Below are 16,766 nucleotides of genomic sequence, written 5' to 3' on the forward strand. Positions count from 1 at the left end.
AAAGGAGTTTTGCTATTTGGGGAGCAAAATAACTGATGATGGTAGAAGTAGAGAGGATATAAAATGTAGATTGCCAATGGCAAAGAAAGCGTTTCTGAAGAAGAGAAATTTGTTAACATCGAGTGTAGATTTAAGTGTCAGGAAGTCGTTTCTGAAAGTATTTGTATGGAGTGTAGCCATGTATGGAAGTGAAACATGGACGATAAATAGTTTGGACTAGAAGAGAATAGAAGCTTTCGAAATGTGGTGCTACAGAAGAATGCTGAAGATTATGTGGGTAGATCACATAACTAATGAGGAGGTTTTGAATAAAATTGGCGAGAAGAGGAGTTTGTGGCACAACTTGACAAGAAGAAGTGATCGGTTGGTAGGACATGTTGTGAGGCATGTAGGGATCACAAATTTAGCATTGGAGGGCAGCGTGGAGGGTAAAAATCGCAGAGGGAGACCGAGAGATGAATACACTAAGCAGATTCAGAAGGATGTAGGTTGCAGTAGGTACTGGGAGATGAAGAAGCTTGCACAGGATAAAGTAGCATGGAGAGCTGCATCAAACCAGTCTCAGGACTGAAGACCACAACAACAACAACAAGAAAAGTCCTATACAACTGAGTCACGTGTGTTATATAAAACTCACGAATTCTAATGTCAATAACTACTCCTGAGCTCTTGAAAACCGTAGGCCACGAACATGATTTGTTACTGGGGCCGTAACCTACCATAACAGCGAGTCACAGCACGCTCCTGTGAGTTACAACTGCACCACGGAGATTTAAATGGAAAAATGTCCGTGAGTTGAATTTACTTCACGTGGCCCGAAGAGAACACCTCCTGTGAGTTATATTTAACTCACGTGAGAGTCAATGTGTTAAAGTCATTTTGTTAATTCTAGACTGTGTGTTTCTCAACTAATGTTATCATTTATCTATATTCGAGAAACTATACACTGTCTTCTATTTGATCTGATCATTGCTTGTGAAGCTTGTTAAGTTCCATGAGAAGTCCCTAAGACTCGTCAGATTTTAATGATGACCTGTTTCCTGAAACCACTTGTCGATATTTTTAAATGTTTTACATGTTGTCTGTTTTCAGTAAGAGAAATGGTGCTACTACCACTTATTCCCACGTTTTTATCAACAAATACCAAAGAGGTTCTGAATCAGTTTGGGGAGAGAAGAAGTTTGTACCACAACATGACTAAAAGAAGGGACAGGTAAAAAAGATTAACAGGACACATACTGAGGCGTCAAGAAACAGTCAGTTTGGCAATTCAGAGGATTGTGAGAGGAAAAACTGTAGAAGGAGACTGACCGGAATTTTTAATCAGGTTAAAATTGATGTTGAATACTGCAGTTGTGTACAAGACACCATTGTTTTCTGCGAAAAGTTTATTAATATCAAAACTGGGTTCAGTCATATGATCGTACTCGCTTGACCTGTAGATGCATAGAATATTTACATAGAATTCGTATACAGGGTGTTACAAAAGGTACGGCCAAAGTTTCAGGAAACATTCGTCACACACAAAGAAAGAAAATACGTTATGTGGACATGTGTCCGGAAACGCTTACTTCCCATCTTAGAGCTCATTTTATTACTTCTCTTCAAATCACATTAATCATGGAATGGAAACACACAGCAACAAAACGTACCAGCGTGACTTCAAACACTTTGTTACAGGAAATGTTCAAAATGTCCTCCGTTAGCGAGGATACATGCATCCACCCTCCGTCGCATGGAATCCCTGGTACACTGATGCAGCCCTGGAGAATGGCGTATTGTACCACAGCCGTCCACAATACGAGCACGAAGACTATATTTGGTACCGGGCTTGCGTAGACAAGAGCTTTCAAATGCCCCATAAATTAAAGTCAAGAGGGTTGAGGTCAGGAGAGCGTGGAGGCTATGGAATTGGTCCGCCTCTACCAATCCATCGGTCACCGAATCTGTTGTTGAGAAGCGTGCGAACACTTCGACTGAAATGTGCAGGAGCTCCATCGTGCATGAGCCACATGTTGTGTCGTACTTCTAATGGCACATGTTCTAGCAGCACAGGTAGAGTATCCCGTATGAAATCATGATAACGTGCTCCATTGAGCGTAGGTGGAAGAACAAGGGGACCAATCGAGACATCACCAACAATGCCTGCCCAAACGTTCACAGAAAATCCGTGTTGATGACGTGATTGCACAACAGCGTGCGGATTCTCGTCAGTCCACACATGTCGAATGTGAAAATTTACAATTTGATCACGTTGGAATGAAGCCTCATCCGTAAAGAGAACATTTTCACTGAAATGAGGATTGACACATTGTTGGATGAACCATTCGCAGAAGTGTACCCGTGGAGGCCAATCAGCTGCTGATAGTGCCTGCACGCGCTGTACATGGTACGGAAACAACTGGTTCTCCAGTAGCACTCTCCGTACAGTGACGTGGTCAACGTTACCTTGTACAGCAGCAACTTCTCTGACGCTGACATTAGGGTTATCCTCAACTGCACTAAGAATTGCCTCGTCCAGTGCATGTGTCCTCGTCGTTCTAGGTCTTCCTCAGTCGCGAGTCATAGGCTGTAATGTTCCGTGCTCCCTAAGACGCCGATCAATTGCTTCGAAAGTCTTCCTGTCGGGACACCTTCGTTCTGGAAATCTGTCTCGATACAAACGTACCGCGCCACGCCTATTGCTAATCCATACATCAAATGGGCATCTGCCAACTCCGCATTTGTAAACATTGCACTGCCTGCAAAACCACGTTCGTGATGAACACTAACCTGTTGATGCTACGTACTGATGTGCTTGATGCTAGTACTGTAGAGTAAAGAGTCGCATGTCAACACAAGCACCGAAGTCACCATTACCTTCCTTCAATTGGGCTAACTGGCGGTGAATCGAGGAAGTACAGTACATACTGACGAAACTAAAATGAGCTCTATCATGGAAATTAAGCGTTTCCGGACAAATGTCCACATAACATCTTTTCATTATTTGTGTGTGAGGAATGTTTCTTGAAAGTTTGGCCGTACCTTCTTGTAACACCAAGTATATACACAGAATACATGTAAATTAACACAACCAGAAAGTTTTGTAAGGCAGGTTGTCATTATCATCTATATTCACGAAGTTTTATTCTGGCATAGAAGCTTCCAAAACAAAATCCTTGGAACTAGAAACAAAAATATCTTACCAGTACATTGTTTTGAGAAACCTTGCCACTTGTAGCAACTATATGTGTGTGTTGACACCGCTGCTTGCATTCGACATTACCATCAAGAGGCGCTTATTATCACTGTCAGAGTACCGCTATCTTGACGATTGAATCAGCTGATGTCTGTTTACATGTAGAGCCACCGATAGAGATTCTGCGATTTCAGAACCAAAACTGTACTCGTGAGCCGAGAGACAATATCACTAGATTAGTTCCTATATAAATTTTATTTTCATTAAATGTGAAGGAAGAACTGACCATTGTGTTCGCCATTGCAAATGTAACACGTAAGAGTGGACTACAACAGGTTCTCAATACTATACTTTCACATGAAACAAGCAATTTCATACACGACCTGTAACTTAAAGACGCAGAAGTTAGTATTTGTACAGCTCTTCATGTATATACGTTTTATCGATAATATCTCAAGTCAAACTCTAATGTCCCAGAGACTCACTACTGTCAAAAATAGTATTAAATTTGTTAAATATCCTTTCATACGTTTACAGCCTAGTAAAAGATAGAACATATATAAACTGCAAGATGCAGATAAGGGCATTCTAACATTTTTTCTTTGGATCAGCCAATAGTTGTTTTTGTGGTCCTCAGTCCTGAGACTGGTTTGATGCAACTCTCCATGCTACTCTATCCTGTGCAAGCTTTTTCATCTCCCAGTACCTACTGCAACCTACATCCTTCTGAATCTGCTTAGTGTATTCATCTCTTGGTCTCCCTCTACGATTTTTACCCTCCACGCATCCCTCCAATACTAAATTCGTGATCCCTTGATGCCTCAGAATATGTCCTACAAACCGGTCCCTTCTTCTTGTCAAGTTGTGGCACAAACTCCTCCCCAATTCTATTCAATACCTCCTCATTAGTTATGTGATCTACCCATCTAATCTTCAACATTCTTCTATAGCACCACATTGCGAAAGCTTCTATTCTCTTCTGGCCGAAACTATTTATCGTCCATGTTTCACTTCTCTGACAGAATTACAATGTCATCAGCGAACCTCAAGGTTTTTTTTTTTTTTTTTTTTTTTTTTTTTTTTTTTTTTTTTTTTTTTTTTTTTGTCGTCAGTCTACTGACTGGTTTGATGCGCCCCTCCACGAATTCCTTTCCTGTGCTAACCTCTTCATCTCAGAATAGCATTTGCAACCTACGTCCTCAATTATTTCCTTGACGTGTTCCAATCTCTGTCTTCCTCTACAGTTTTTGCCCTCTACAGCTCCCTCTAGTACCATGGAAGTCATTCCCTCATGTCTTAGCACATGTCCTATCATCCTGTCCCTTCTCCTTATCAGTGATTTCCACATATTCCTTTCCTCTCCGATTCTGCGTAGAACCTCCTCATTCCTTATCTTATCAGTCCACCTAATTTTCAACATTCGTCTATAGCACCACATCTCAAATGCTTCGATTCTCTTCTGTTCCGGTTTTCCCACAGTCCATGTTTCACTACCATACAATGCTGTACTCCAGACGTACATCCTCAGGCCGGTATTTGATATTAGTAGACTTCACTTGGCCAGATTGCCTTTTTTGCCATAGCGAGTCTGCTTTTGATGTCTTCCTTGCTCCGTCCGTCATTGGTTATTTTACTGCCTAGGTAGTAGAATTCCTTAACCTCATTGACTTCGTGACCATCAATCCTGATGTTAAATTTTTCGCTGTTCTCATTTGTACTACTTCTCATTACCTTCGTCTTTCTCCGATTTACTCTCAAACCATACTGTGTACTCATTAGACTGTTCATTCCGTTCAGCAGATCATTTAATTCTTCTTCAATTTCACTCAGGATAGCAATGTCATCAGCGAATCGTATCATTGATATCCTTTCACCTTGTATTTTAATTCCACTCCCGAACCTTTCTTTTATTTCCATCATTGCTTCCTCGATGTACAGATTGAAGAGTAGGGGCGAAAGGCTACAGCCTTGTCTTACACCCTTCTTAATACGAGCAATTCGTTCTTGATCGTCCAGTCTTATTATTCCCTCTTGGTTGTTGTACATATTGTATATGACCCGTCTCGCCCTATAGCTTACCCCTACTTTTTTTCAGAATCTCGAACAGCTTGCACCATTTTATATTGTCGAACGTTGTTTTCCAGGTCGACAAATCCTATGAAAGTGTCTTGATTTTTCTTTAGCCTTGCTTCCATTATTAGCGGTAACGTCAGAATTGCCTCTCTCGTGCCTTTACTTTTCCTAAAGCCAAACTGATTATCACACAGCGCATTCTCAATTTCCTTTTCCATTCTTCTGTATATTATTCTTGTAAACAGCTTCAATGCATGAGCTGTTAAGCTGATTGTGCGATATTTCTCGCACTTGTCAGCTCTTGCCGTCTTCGGAATTGTGTGGATGATGCTATTCCGAAAGTCAGGTGGTATGTCGCCAGACTCATATATTCTTCACACCAACGTCAATAGTCGTTTTGTTGCCTCTTCCCCTAATGATTTTAGAAATTCTGATGGAATGTTATCAATCCCTTCTGCCTTATTTGACCGTAAGTCCTCCAAAGCTCTTTTAAATTACGATTCTAATACTGGATCCCCTATTTCTTCTAAATCGACTCCTGTTTCTTCTTCTATCACAGCAGACAAATCTTCACCCTCATAGAGGCTTTCAATGTATTCTTTCCACCTATCTGCTCTCTCCTCTGCATTTAACAGTGGAATTCCCGTTGCACTCTTAATGTTACCAGCGTTGCTTTTAATGTTACCAAAGGTTGTTTTGAATTTCCTGTATGCTGAGTCTGTCCTTCCGACAATCATATCTTTTTCGATGTCTTCACATTTTTCCTGCAGCCATTTCGTCTTAGCTTCCCTGCACTTCCTATTTATTTCACTTCTCAGCGACTTGTATTTCTGTATTCCTGACTTTCCCGGAACATGTTTGTACTTCCTCCTTTCATCAATCAACTGAAGTATTTCTTCTGTTAGCCATGGTTTCTTCGCAGCTACCTTCTTTGTACCTATGTTTTCCTTCCCAAGTTCTGTGATGGCCCTTTTTAGAGATGTCCATTCCTCTTCAACTGTGTTGCCTACTGCACTATTCCTTATTGCTGTATCTATAGCGTTAGAGAACTTCAAACGTATCTCGTCATTCCTTAGAACTTCCGTATCCCACTTCTTTGCGTATTGATTCTTCCTGACTAATGTCTTGAACTTCAGCTTACTCTTCATCACTACTATATTGTGATCTGAGTCTATATCTGCTCCTGGGTACGCCTTACAATCCAGAGTCTGATTTCGGAATCTCTGTCTGACCATGATGTAATCTAATTGAAATCTTCCTGTATCTCCCGGCCTTTTCCAAGTATACCTCCTCCTCTTGTGATTCTTGAACAGGGTATTCGCTATTACTAGCTGAAACTTGTTACAGAACTCAATTAGTCTTTCTCCTCTTTCATTCCTTGTCCCAAGCCCATATTCTCCTGTAACCTTTTCTTCTACTCCATACCCTACAACTGCATTCCAGTCGTCAATGACTATTACATTTTCGTCCCCCTTTACATACTGCATTACCCTTTCAATATCCTCATACACTTTCTGTACCTGTTCATCTTCAGCTTGCGACGTCGGCATGTATACCTGAACTATCGTTGTCGGTGTTGGTCCGCTGTCGATTCTGATTAGAACAACCCGGCCACTGAACTATTCACAGTAACAGACCCTCTGCCCTACCTTCCTATTCATAACGAATCCTACACCTGTTATACCATTTTCTGCTGCTGTTGATATTACCCGATACTCATGTGACCAGAAATCCTTGTCTTCCTTCCACTTCACTTCACTGACCCCTACTATATCTAGATTGAGCCTTTGCATTTGGCTTTCCAGATTTTCTAGTTTCCCTACCACGTTCAAACTTCTGATATTCCACGCCCCGACTCGTAGAACGTTATCCTTTCGTTGATTATTTACTGCTTGCTCAATATACAGCTTGAATAACATCGGGGATAGGCTACAACCCTGTCTCACTCCCTTCCCAACCACTGTTTCCCTTTCATGCCCCTCGACTCTTATAACTGCCATCTGGTTTAGCCTTTCGATCCCTGTAGCTTACCCCTGCTACCTTCAGAATTTGAAAGAGAGTATTCCAGTCAACATTGTCAAAAGTTTTCTCTAAGCCAATAACTGGAGTGTAAATCTCTGTATTGTGCACAGAAGGTCACACATATATCCTTTTCAACATGATTCGCAAGCTGTTCATTATTATGAAAGCTACAGAACGGAAACATATAACATAACTGTTCTCATTCCACAAAGTAAATATGTTCTTTTTGCGAACTGTAGTCGAGTTTCATTCCAGACTCACCGCTCATAGCGCCACAATGCTGAGATGAGTTTGTTGAGGAGAACCACAGGGGTAACGTTTTTCCATCGAAGAGGTGAACTTGGATGATATTCTAGCGTTCAAGAAATGGTGGCGTAAGCACTATAAAAAGGTGTGTCTATCAGATGAAACGGCTGGATGAGGTACTCCTCAGCAAAATAAAATTACTTTTTAGCGTCTAAGTTGACTCATATTGAACGTAAATCAGATAGGAAAGGGAAGATCTTTGCTTTTGAGTGTAATGATGGACCACGAAAGCACACATTTTCTCTTAAATGCCACAATACACGTCTGAATCTGCCTTATGAGAAATCATAGACCTCTGGTTGAATGTTCCAGTAATCATAGAAAACGTAAAGGATCTGGAAATACTTACACAAGACGTTCCTGCAGGACATAGGAAGTTTTATGAGACACTTTTCAACTGGACCGTGACATACACAGAAGAAGACAAAGACCGAGAAAAAAAGTGAATTATTCAATTTATATGTTTTTCTGAAGATTCTTATTAGTTCTGATCACTTTCTAAATCCATCTTTGAAATAATATTATAAAAGTTTTTCTTAGAATGTATCGTTTATTTCAGCACAATTTTTAAAAACCCTATGACTTCAACAGCCAAACTTTCCAAAAAATGCATATGTACAATATATATGATGCACACTAATTCCTTGACACGACAATGAAAAATGCACCACATTGTAGAGAATCTCAAAGAATTTATTTATTTATCATCAATAGATCTCTACATGTGAACCATTTGTAGCACGAAGAATATCGAATTTACATTCAATTTCTTGCCAAGTCCTTTGTAACATTTCCTCTGTTATTGTTGAAATCGCATTAGTGATACGACGTCCTTTCATCATTGTGACTAAATATGACTGCAAATCCACACATACTTTGTGTCTCAAAACTATCTATGAAGTTTTTTATGTTTACTGATAATTTTCACTTTGTTAGACATGTCTTTTCAGCATAATGTAGTCCATATATACAGGGTGGTCCATTGACAGTGACCGGGCCAAATATCTCACGAAATAAGCATCAAACGTAAAAACCTACAAAGAACGAAACTCGTCTAACTTGAAGGGGGAAACGAGATGGCGCTATGGTTGGCCCGCTAGAGGGCGCTGCCTTAGGTCAAACGGTTATCAACTGCGTTTTAAAAAATATAAATCCCCATTTTTATTGCATATTCGTGTGGTACGTAAAGAAATACGAATGTTTTAGTTGGACCACTTTTTTCGCTTTGTGATAGATGGCGCTGTAATAGTCACAAACGTATAAGTACGTGGTATCACGTAACATTCCGCCAGTGCGGACGGTATGTGCTTCGTGATACATTACCCGTGTTAAACTGGACTGTTTACCGATTGCGAAAAAGGTCGATATGGTGTTGATGTATGGCTATTGTGATCAAAATGCCCAACTGGTGTGTGTTATGTACGCTGCTCGGTATCCTGGACGGCATCATCCAAGTGTCCGGACCGTTCGCCGGATAGTTACGTTATTTAAGGAAACAGGAAGTATTCAGCCACATGTGGAACGTCAACCTCGACCTGCAACAAAAGATGATGCCCAAGTAGGAGTTTTAGCTGCTGTCGCGGCTAATCCGCAAATCAGTAGCAGACAAATTGCGCTAGAATCGGGATCTCAAAGTTGTCGGTGTTGAGAATGTTACATCAACATCGATTGCACCCGTATCATATTTCTATGCACCAGGAACTGCATGTCAACGACTTTGAAAGTCGTGTACAGTTCTGCCACTGGGCACAAGAGAAATTACGGGACGATGACAGATTTTTTGCACGCGTTCTATTTAGCGAAGAAACGTCATTCACCAACAGCGATAACGCAAACCGGCGTAATATGCGCTATTGGGCAACGGAAAATCCACGATTGCTGCGACAAGTGGAACATCAGCGACCTTGGCGGGTTAATGTATGGTGCGGCATTATGGGAGGAAGGATAATTGCCCTCCATTATATCGATGGCAATCTAAATGGTGCAATGTATGCTGATTTCCTACGTAATGTTCTGCCGATTTTACCCCAAGATGTTTCACTGCATGACAGAATGGCGATGTATTTCCAACATGATGGATGTCCGGCACATAGCTTGCGTGCGGTTGAAGCGGTATTGAACAGCATATTTCATGACAGGTGGATTGGTCGTTGAAGCACCATACCATGGCCCTCACTTTCACCGGATCTGACATCCCCGGATTTCTTTCTGTGGGGAATGTTGAAGAATATTTGCTATCATGATCCACCGACAACGCCTGACAACATGAGTCAGCGCATTGTCAATGCATGTGCGAACATTGCGGAAGGCGAACAACTCGCTGCCGAGAGGAATGTCGTTACACGTATTGGCATATGCACTTAGGTTGACGAACATCATTTTGAGTATTTATTGCATTAATGTGGTATTCACAGGTAATCAGGCTGTAACAACATGCGTTCTCAGAAATGATCACAAAGGTACATGTGTATCACATTGGAACAACCGAAATAAAATGTTCAAACGTACCTACGTTCTGTATTTTAATTTAAAAAACCTACCTGTTACCTACGGTTCGTCTGAAATTGTGAGTCATATGTATGTGACTATTACAGCGCCATGTATCACAAAGTGATAAAAGTGGTCCAACTAAAACATTCATATTTCTTTACGTACTACACGAATATGTAACAAAAAATGGGGGTTCCTATTAAAAAATACGCGGTTGAGATCCGTTTGGCCTATGGCAGCGCCATCTAGCGGGCCAACCATAGCGCCATCTGGTTTCCCCCTTCAAGCTAGACAAGTTTCGTTCTTCGTTTTTCGTTTGACGCTTATTTCGTGAGATATTTGGCCCAGTCACGATCAGTGTATATCTTTGTATCAAGGTATATCTTTGGCTAACTTATGCTGAGCACTGAATCCCTCATAAACGTATCAAACGTTGTTAAAGATTATAGTTGAAGAGCTCACTGTGTGCTGCCCCACCTCCACCACGGCTTGTTCCGATATTTAATTCCTTCCCACTTTTCATTATTAATGACGTAAGCGGCTGGTTTGCCTAACAGGAACAAGACAATGGCGTAAAAGGAAAATTCTTTTTATAGTCTGTACCACAAGCAGTTGTAATTTTGAAACTTCCTGGCAGATTAAAACTGTGTGCCTGACCGAGACTCGAACTCGGGACCCTTGCCTTCCACGGGCGAGTGCTCTACCAACTCAGCTACCGAAGCACGACTCACGTCCGGTACTCACAGCTTTACTTCTGCCAGTATCCGTCTCCTACCTTCCAAACTTTACAGAAGCTCTTCTGCGAATCTTGCAGAACTAGCACTCCTGAAAGAGAGGATACTGCGGAGACATTGCTTAGCCACAGCCTGGGGGATGTATCCAGAATGAGATTTTCACTCTGCAGCGGAGTGTGCGCTGATATGAAACTTCCTGGCTGATTAAAACTGTGTGCCTGACCGAGACTCGAACTCGGGACCTTTGCCTTTCGCGGGCAAGTGCTCTACCAACTCAGCTACCGAAGCACGACTCACGTCCGGTACTCACAGCTTTACTTCTGCCAGTATCCGTCTCCTACCTTCCAAACTTTACAGAAGCTCTTCTGCGAATCTTGCACAACTAGCACTCCTGAAAGAGAGGATACTGCGGAGACATGGCTTAGCCACAGCCTGGGGGATGTTTCCAGAATGAGATTTTCACTCTGCAGCGGAGTGTGCGCTGATATGAAACTTCCTGGCTGATTAAAACTGTGTGCCCGACCGAGACTCGAACTCAGGACCTTTGCCTCTTGTGGGCAAGTGCTCTACCAACTCAGCTACCGAAGCACGACTCACGTCCGGTACTCACAGCTATACTTATGCCAGTATCCGTCACCTACCTTCCAAACTTTACAGAAGATCTCCTGCGAACCTCCCAAGTTCGAGTCTCGGTCGGGCACACAGTTTTAATTTGCCAGGAAGTTTCATATCAGCGCACACTCCGCTACAGAGTGAAAATCTCATTCTGGAAAGTTGTAATTTTGTTGTTGACTGTATTCGTTGCCCAGCCAACCGACGATATTTAATCAGAAGCTCAACCAAAACTGTGAATCGGTGGTTTCTGCACTAGCAGTTACACCTCAAATTAAAAGTTTTCGACATGTATATACCCTATGGTTATTTTCAGATAACTGGGATGTATCATCCACATTCAGTTTATGCCTCATTCCGTTTTTTGATACACCAAAACACTTTTTTTTCTAAATGCATCTCGACGAAGTATTATAAAACCAAAGGTTTTCTGTCAAACTTTTAGCTCTTCATGCAGATTCATGACTTTTTTCAGTATAATTAATCAGTTGAGTAAAATTTCTAGAACAGGAACGTTCTTCATAGACATGTCAAAGATTATTAATTATCCTCACAAACGCTTCAAATACGTTTATTTTCACGAGAGTTATACCAGTATATGCCAAGTATTAAAAATATCAACGAATTTAATAGAAACTGAATTTCACCCAAGTGTGGTCAGTAGACAGAAAACAATTTTTATGACATACGTAACATGTGGGAAATTAAGGAGATGGGACCTGGATAAACTGAAGGAACCACAGGTTGTACAGAGTTTCAAGGAGAGTATAAGGGAACAATTGATAGGAATGAGGGAAAGAAGGAGTATATAGTGGATCTATACAAGGGCGATGCACTTGAGGACAATATTATGGAAATGGAAGAGGATGTAGATGAAGATGAAATGTGAGATATGATATTGCGGGAAGAGTTTGACAGAGCACTGAAAGACCTGAGTCGAAACAAGGCCCCCGGAGTAGACAACATTCCATTGGAACTACTGACGGCCTTGGGAGAACCAGTCCTGACAAAACTCCACCATCTGGTGAGCAAGATGTATGAAACAGGCGAAATACCCTCAGACTTCAAGAAGAATATAATAATTCCAATCCCAAAGGAAGCAGGTGTTGACAGATGTGAAAATTACTGAACAATCAGTTTAATAAGCCACAGCTGCAAAATACTAACACGAATTCTTTACAGAGGAATGGAAAAACTATTATAAGCCGACCTCGTGGAAGATCAGTTTGGATTCCGTAGAAACACTGGAACACGTGAGGCAATACTGACCTTACGACTTATCTTAGAAGAAAGATTAAGTAAAGGCAAACCTACGTTTCTAGCATTTGGAGACTTAGAGAAAGCTTTTGCCAATGTTGACTGGAATGCTCTCTTTCAAATTCTAAAGGTGGCAGGGATAAAATACAGGGAGCGAAAGGCTATTTACAATTTACCAGAAACCAGATGGCAGTTAAAAGAGTCGAGGGACATGAAAGGGAAGCAGTGGTTGGGAAGGGGGTAAGACAGGGTTGTGGCCTCTCCCCGATGTTATTCAATCTGTATATTGAGGAAGCAGAAAAATAAACAAAAGAAAAATTCGGAATAGGTATTAAAATCCATGGGGAAGAAATAAAAACTTTGAGGTTCGCCGCTGACATTGTAATTCTGTCAGAGACAGCAAAGGACTTGGAAGAGCAGTTGAATGGAATGGACAGTGTCTTGAAAGAAGGATATAAGATGAACATCAACAGAAGCAAAACGAGGATAATGGAATGTAGTCGAATTAAGTCGGGTGATGCTGAGGGAATTAGATTAGGAAATGAGACACTTAAAGTAGTAAAGGAGTTTTGCTATTTGGGGAGCAAAATAACTGATGATGGTCGAAGTAGAGAGGATATAAAATGTAGTCTGCAATGGCAAGGAAAGCGTTTCTGAAGAAAAGAAATTTGTTAACATCGAGTATAGATGTAAGTGTAAGGAAGTCGTTCCTGAAAGTATTTGTGTGGAGTGTAGCCATGTATGGAAGTGAAACATGGACGATAAATAGTTTGGACAAGAAGAGAATAGAAGTTTTCGAAATGTGGTGCTACAGAAGAATGCTGAAGATTAGATGGGTAGATGACATAACTAATGTGGAAGTATTGAATAGGATTGGGGAGAAGAGAAGTTTGTGGCACAACTTGACCAGAAGAAGGAATCGGTTGGTAGGACATGTTCTGCGGCATCAAAGGGTCACCTATTTGGTATTGGATGGCAGCGTGGAGGGTAAAACTCATAGAGGGAGACCAAGAGATGAATACACTAAGCAGATTCAGAAGGATGTAGGTTGCAGTAGGTACTGGGAGATGAAGAAGCTTGCACAGGATAAAGTAGCATGGAGAGCTGTATCAAACCAGTCTCAGGACTGAAGACCGCAACAACAACAACGTAACATAGAATTTTCATTCATCACTGAAGATCATAATCAATGTTGAACAGCCACAATCTACCACATTCATTCACGATGCTCCTGTTCATTTCTGTTATAGACGGTGACAAAAGCGCTCCAAGCAGGCAAAACGCTACACTTTTGAATACAATATTGGATGAGTGCAAATAGTAACGTTTACATTGATTTTTACAGAAGGGAGCGTACATAGCACAACAAATATCGTCACTAACTAAAGAAATTACGCCACATTTGTCTCGATCTTTTTCCTAAGGACCCCCGCAGGTATGACATGGTAAACCTCAGGACAGTTGTTTTACAATTCTTTTGTAACGTAGAGATATTACTGAAGATTGTCGTTTTCCTTTAAGAAAAAATGGCCAATAAACAGTAGGGGATCTGACTTTTTGCAGAAAGGCGTAGTCTCGTATATGCTCAGTAATGTGAAATTTTCAACACTACACATCCATTCAAACCAGCAAATGTGATACATAAGAAACTTGTACTGAAGAAAATACCTAGTTTATTTGACTTGCCAAATAAGCCATCACAACTGTAGCTAAAGATAAAACCACACAGACACGATAATAAACCTTCAAAAGCATTAAAACTGTTTCCTAACACAGAAGAAACATGTTTCAGAATTGCTGCTGCATCTGAGCCGCAAACGGTAAGAATCTTCAATACATTCGCTTTCGAAGTAAAAGCAATTACATTTACAAAAATATTCGTGTGTTGGAATGTTCGAATCATTAGACGCCGTACAAGAAAAGTGCATATCATAGTAAGGACAGACAAAAACAAAAATACAGGGTGTAGCACTGAAACCTTCCTGATTTCTAAGACCAAGGAGAAAAAACCACAGTAGATAAGCAATGAAACATGCGCCACATTGTAGAGCTTTTCCTAAAGCCAAACTGATCGTCATCTAGTGCATCAATTTTCTTTTCCATTCTTCTGTATATTGTTCTTGTCAGCTGTTGACTGCAATAATCCTCGTATTTGTCAGCTCTTGCAGCCTTCGGAATTGTGTGCATGTTACTTTTCCAAAAGTGAGACGGTATGTCAACGGACTCATACAAACTACACACCAACGTGAATAGTAATTTTGTTGCCACTTTCCCCAAGGATTTTAGAAATTCTGATGGAATGTTTTCTATCCCTGATGCCTTATCTGACCTTAAGTCATTCAAAGCTCTTTTAAATTCTGATTCTAATACTGGATCCCCCATCTGTTCTAAATCGACTCCTGTTTCTTCTTCTATCACATCAAGCAATTCTTCCGCCTCATAGAGGCTTTCAATGTATTCTTTACACCTATCCGCTCTCTCGTTTGCATTTAACAGTGGATTTCCCGGTGCTCTCTTTATGTTACTACCCTTGCTTTAAACGTCACCGTAGGTTGTATTGACTTTCCTGTATGCTGAATTTGTCCTTCCGGTAATCATTTCTTTTTAGATGTCTTCACATTTTTCCTGCAGCCATTTCCTCTTAGCTCCTCTGCACTTCCTAGTTATTTCATTGCTCAGCGACTTGAATTTCTGTATTCCAGGGTTTCCCGGAACGTTTTTGTATTTCCTCCTTTCGTCAATCAATTGAATTATTTCTTCTGTTACCCATGGTTTCTTCGCAGTTACCTTCTTTGTACCTATGTTTTCCTTCCCATCTTCTGTAATGGCCCTTTTTTGAGACGTCCATTCTCTTCAACTGTACAGCCTACTGACCTATTCCTTATCCCTGTATCTATAGCCTTAGAGAACTTCAACCGTATCTCGTCATTCCTTAGTACTTCCGTATCCCATTTCTTTGCGTATTGATTCTTCCTGACTAATGTTGAGCTTACTCTTCATCACTACTGTATTATGATCTGAGTCTATGACTGCTCCTGGGTACGCCTTACAATCTAGTATCTGATTTCTGAATCTGTGTCTGACCATGATGTAATCTAACTGAAATCTTCCCGTATCGCCCGACATTTTCCAAGTTTACCTCTTCCTCTTGCAATTCTTGAACAGGGTATTCACTATCACTAGATGAAACTTGTTACAGAACTCGATTAGTCTTTCCTTACAATTGCATTCCAGTGGTTCATGACTATTAGATTTTCATCCCCCTTTACATCCTTCTTAATCAAGATTCTCATACACTTTGCCTATCTCTTCATCTTCAGCTTGCGACGTCGGCATGTATAGCTAAACAATCGCTGTCGGTGCTGTTTTGCTGTCGATTCTGATAAGAACAACCCTGCCTCCGTATGAGCACCAATTTCTCCCATCTTGTCTTCGTCGTCCTTAAGCGAAATGTATGTTGGGGGCAGTAGAATCGTTCTGCAGTCATCTTCAAAAACAGTTTCCTTAAATTTTCTCAATTGTGTCAGCTTCCCTCTAGAGATCCCCATTTGAGTTCCTTAAGCGTCCCCGCAGTACGGGAGGACGACGGTTCAATCCCGCGTCCGGCCATCCTGATTTAGGTTTTCCGTGATTTCCCCAAACAGCTCCAGGCAAATGCCGGAATGCTTCCTTTCGAAGGGCACGGCCGACTTCCTTCCCTGTCCTTCCCTAATCCGATGACACCGATGACCTCGCTGTCTGGTCTCCTTTCCCCAAAACAACCAACCAACCAACCCCGCAATACTTGCGTGTTGTTCGAAGCTACCGGTAACAAATCGAGAAGCCCGTCTCTGATTTGGTTGGACGCCTTCCTTTAACCTGGCCTGGTGCGGTTCCCAAAAATGGTTCAAGTGGCTCTGAGCACTATGGGACTTAACATCTGTGGTCATCAGTCCCCTAGAACTTAGAACTTTTTTGTTTTGGTCATCAGTCTACTGACTGGCTTGATGCGGCTCGCCACGAATTTCTTTCCCGTGCTAACCTCTTCATCTCAGAGTACCACTTGCAACCTACGTCCTCAATTATTTTCCTGACGTATTCCAATCTCTGTCTTC

The sequence above is a fragment of the Schistocerca gregaria genome, chromosome 9 (assembly GCF_023897955.1).
Source record: "Schistocerca gregaria isolate iqSchGreg1 chromosome 9, iqSchGreg1.2, whole genome shotgun sequence".
In the NCBI taxonomy this organism is placed as follows: domain Eukaryota; kingdom Metazoa; phylum Arthropoda; class Insecta; order Orthoptera; family Acrididae; genus Schistocerca; species Schistocerca gregaria.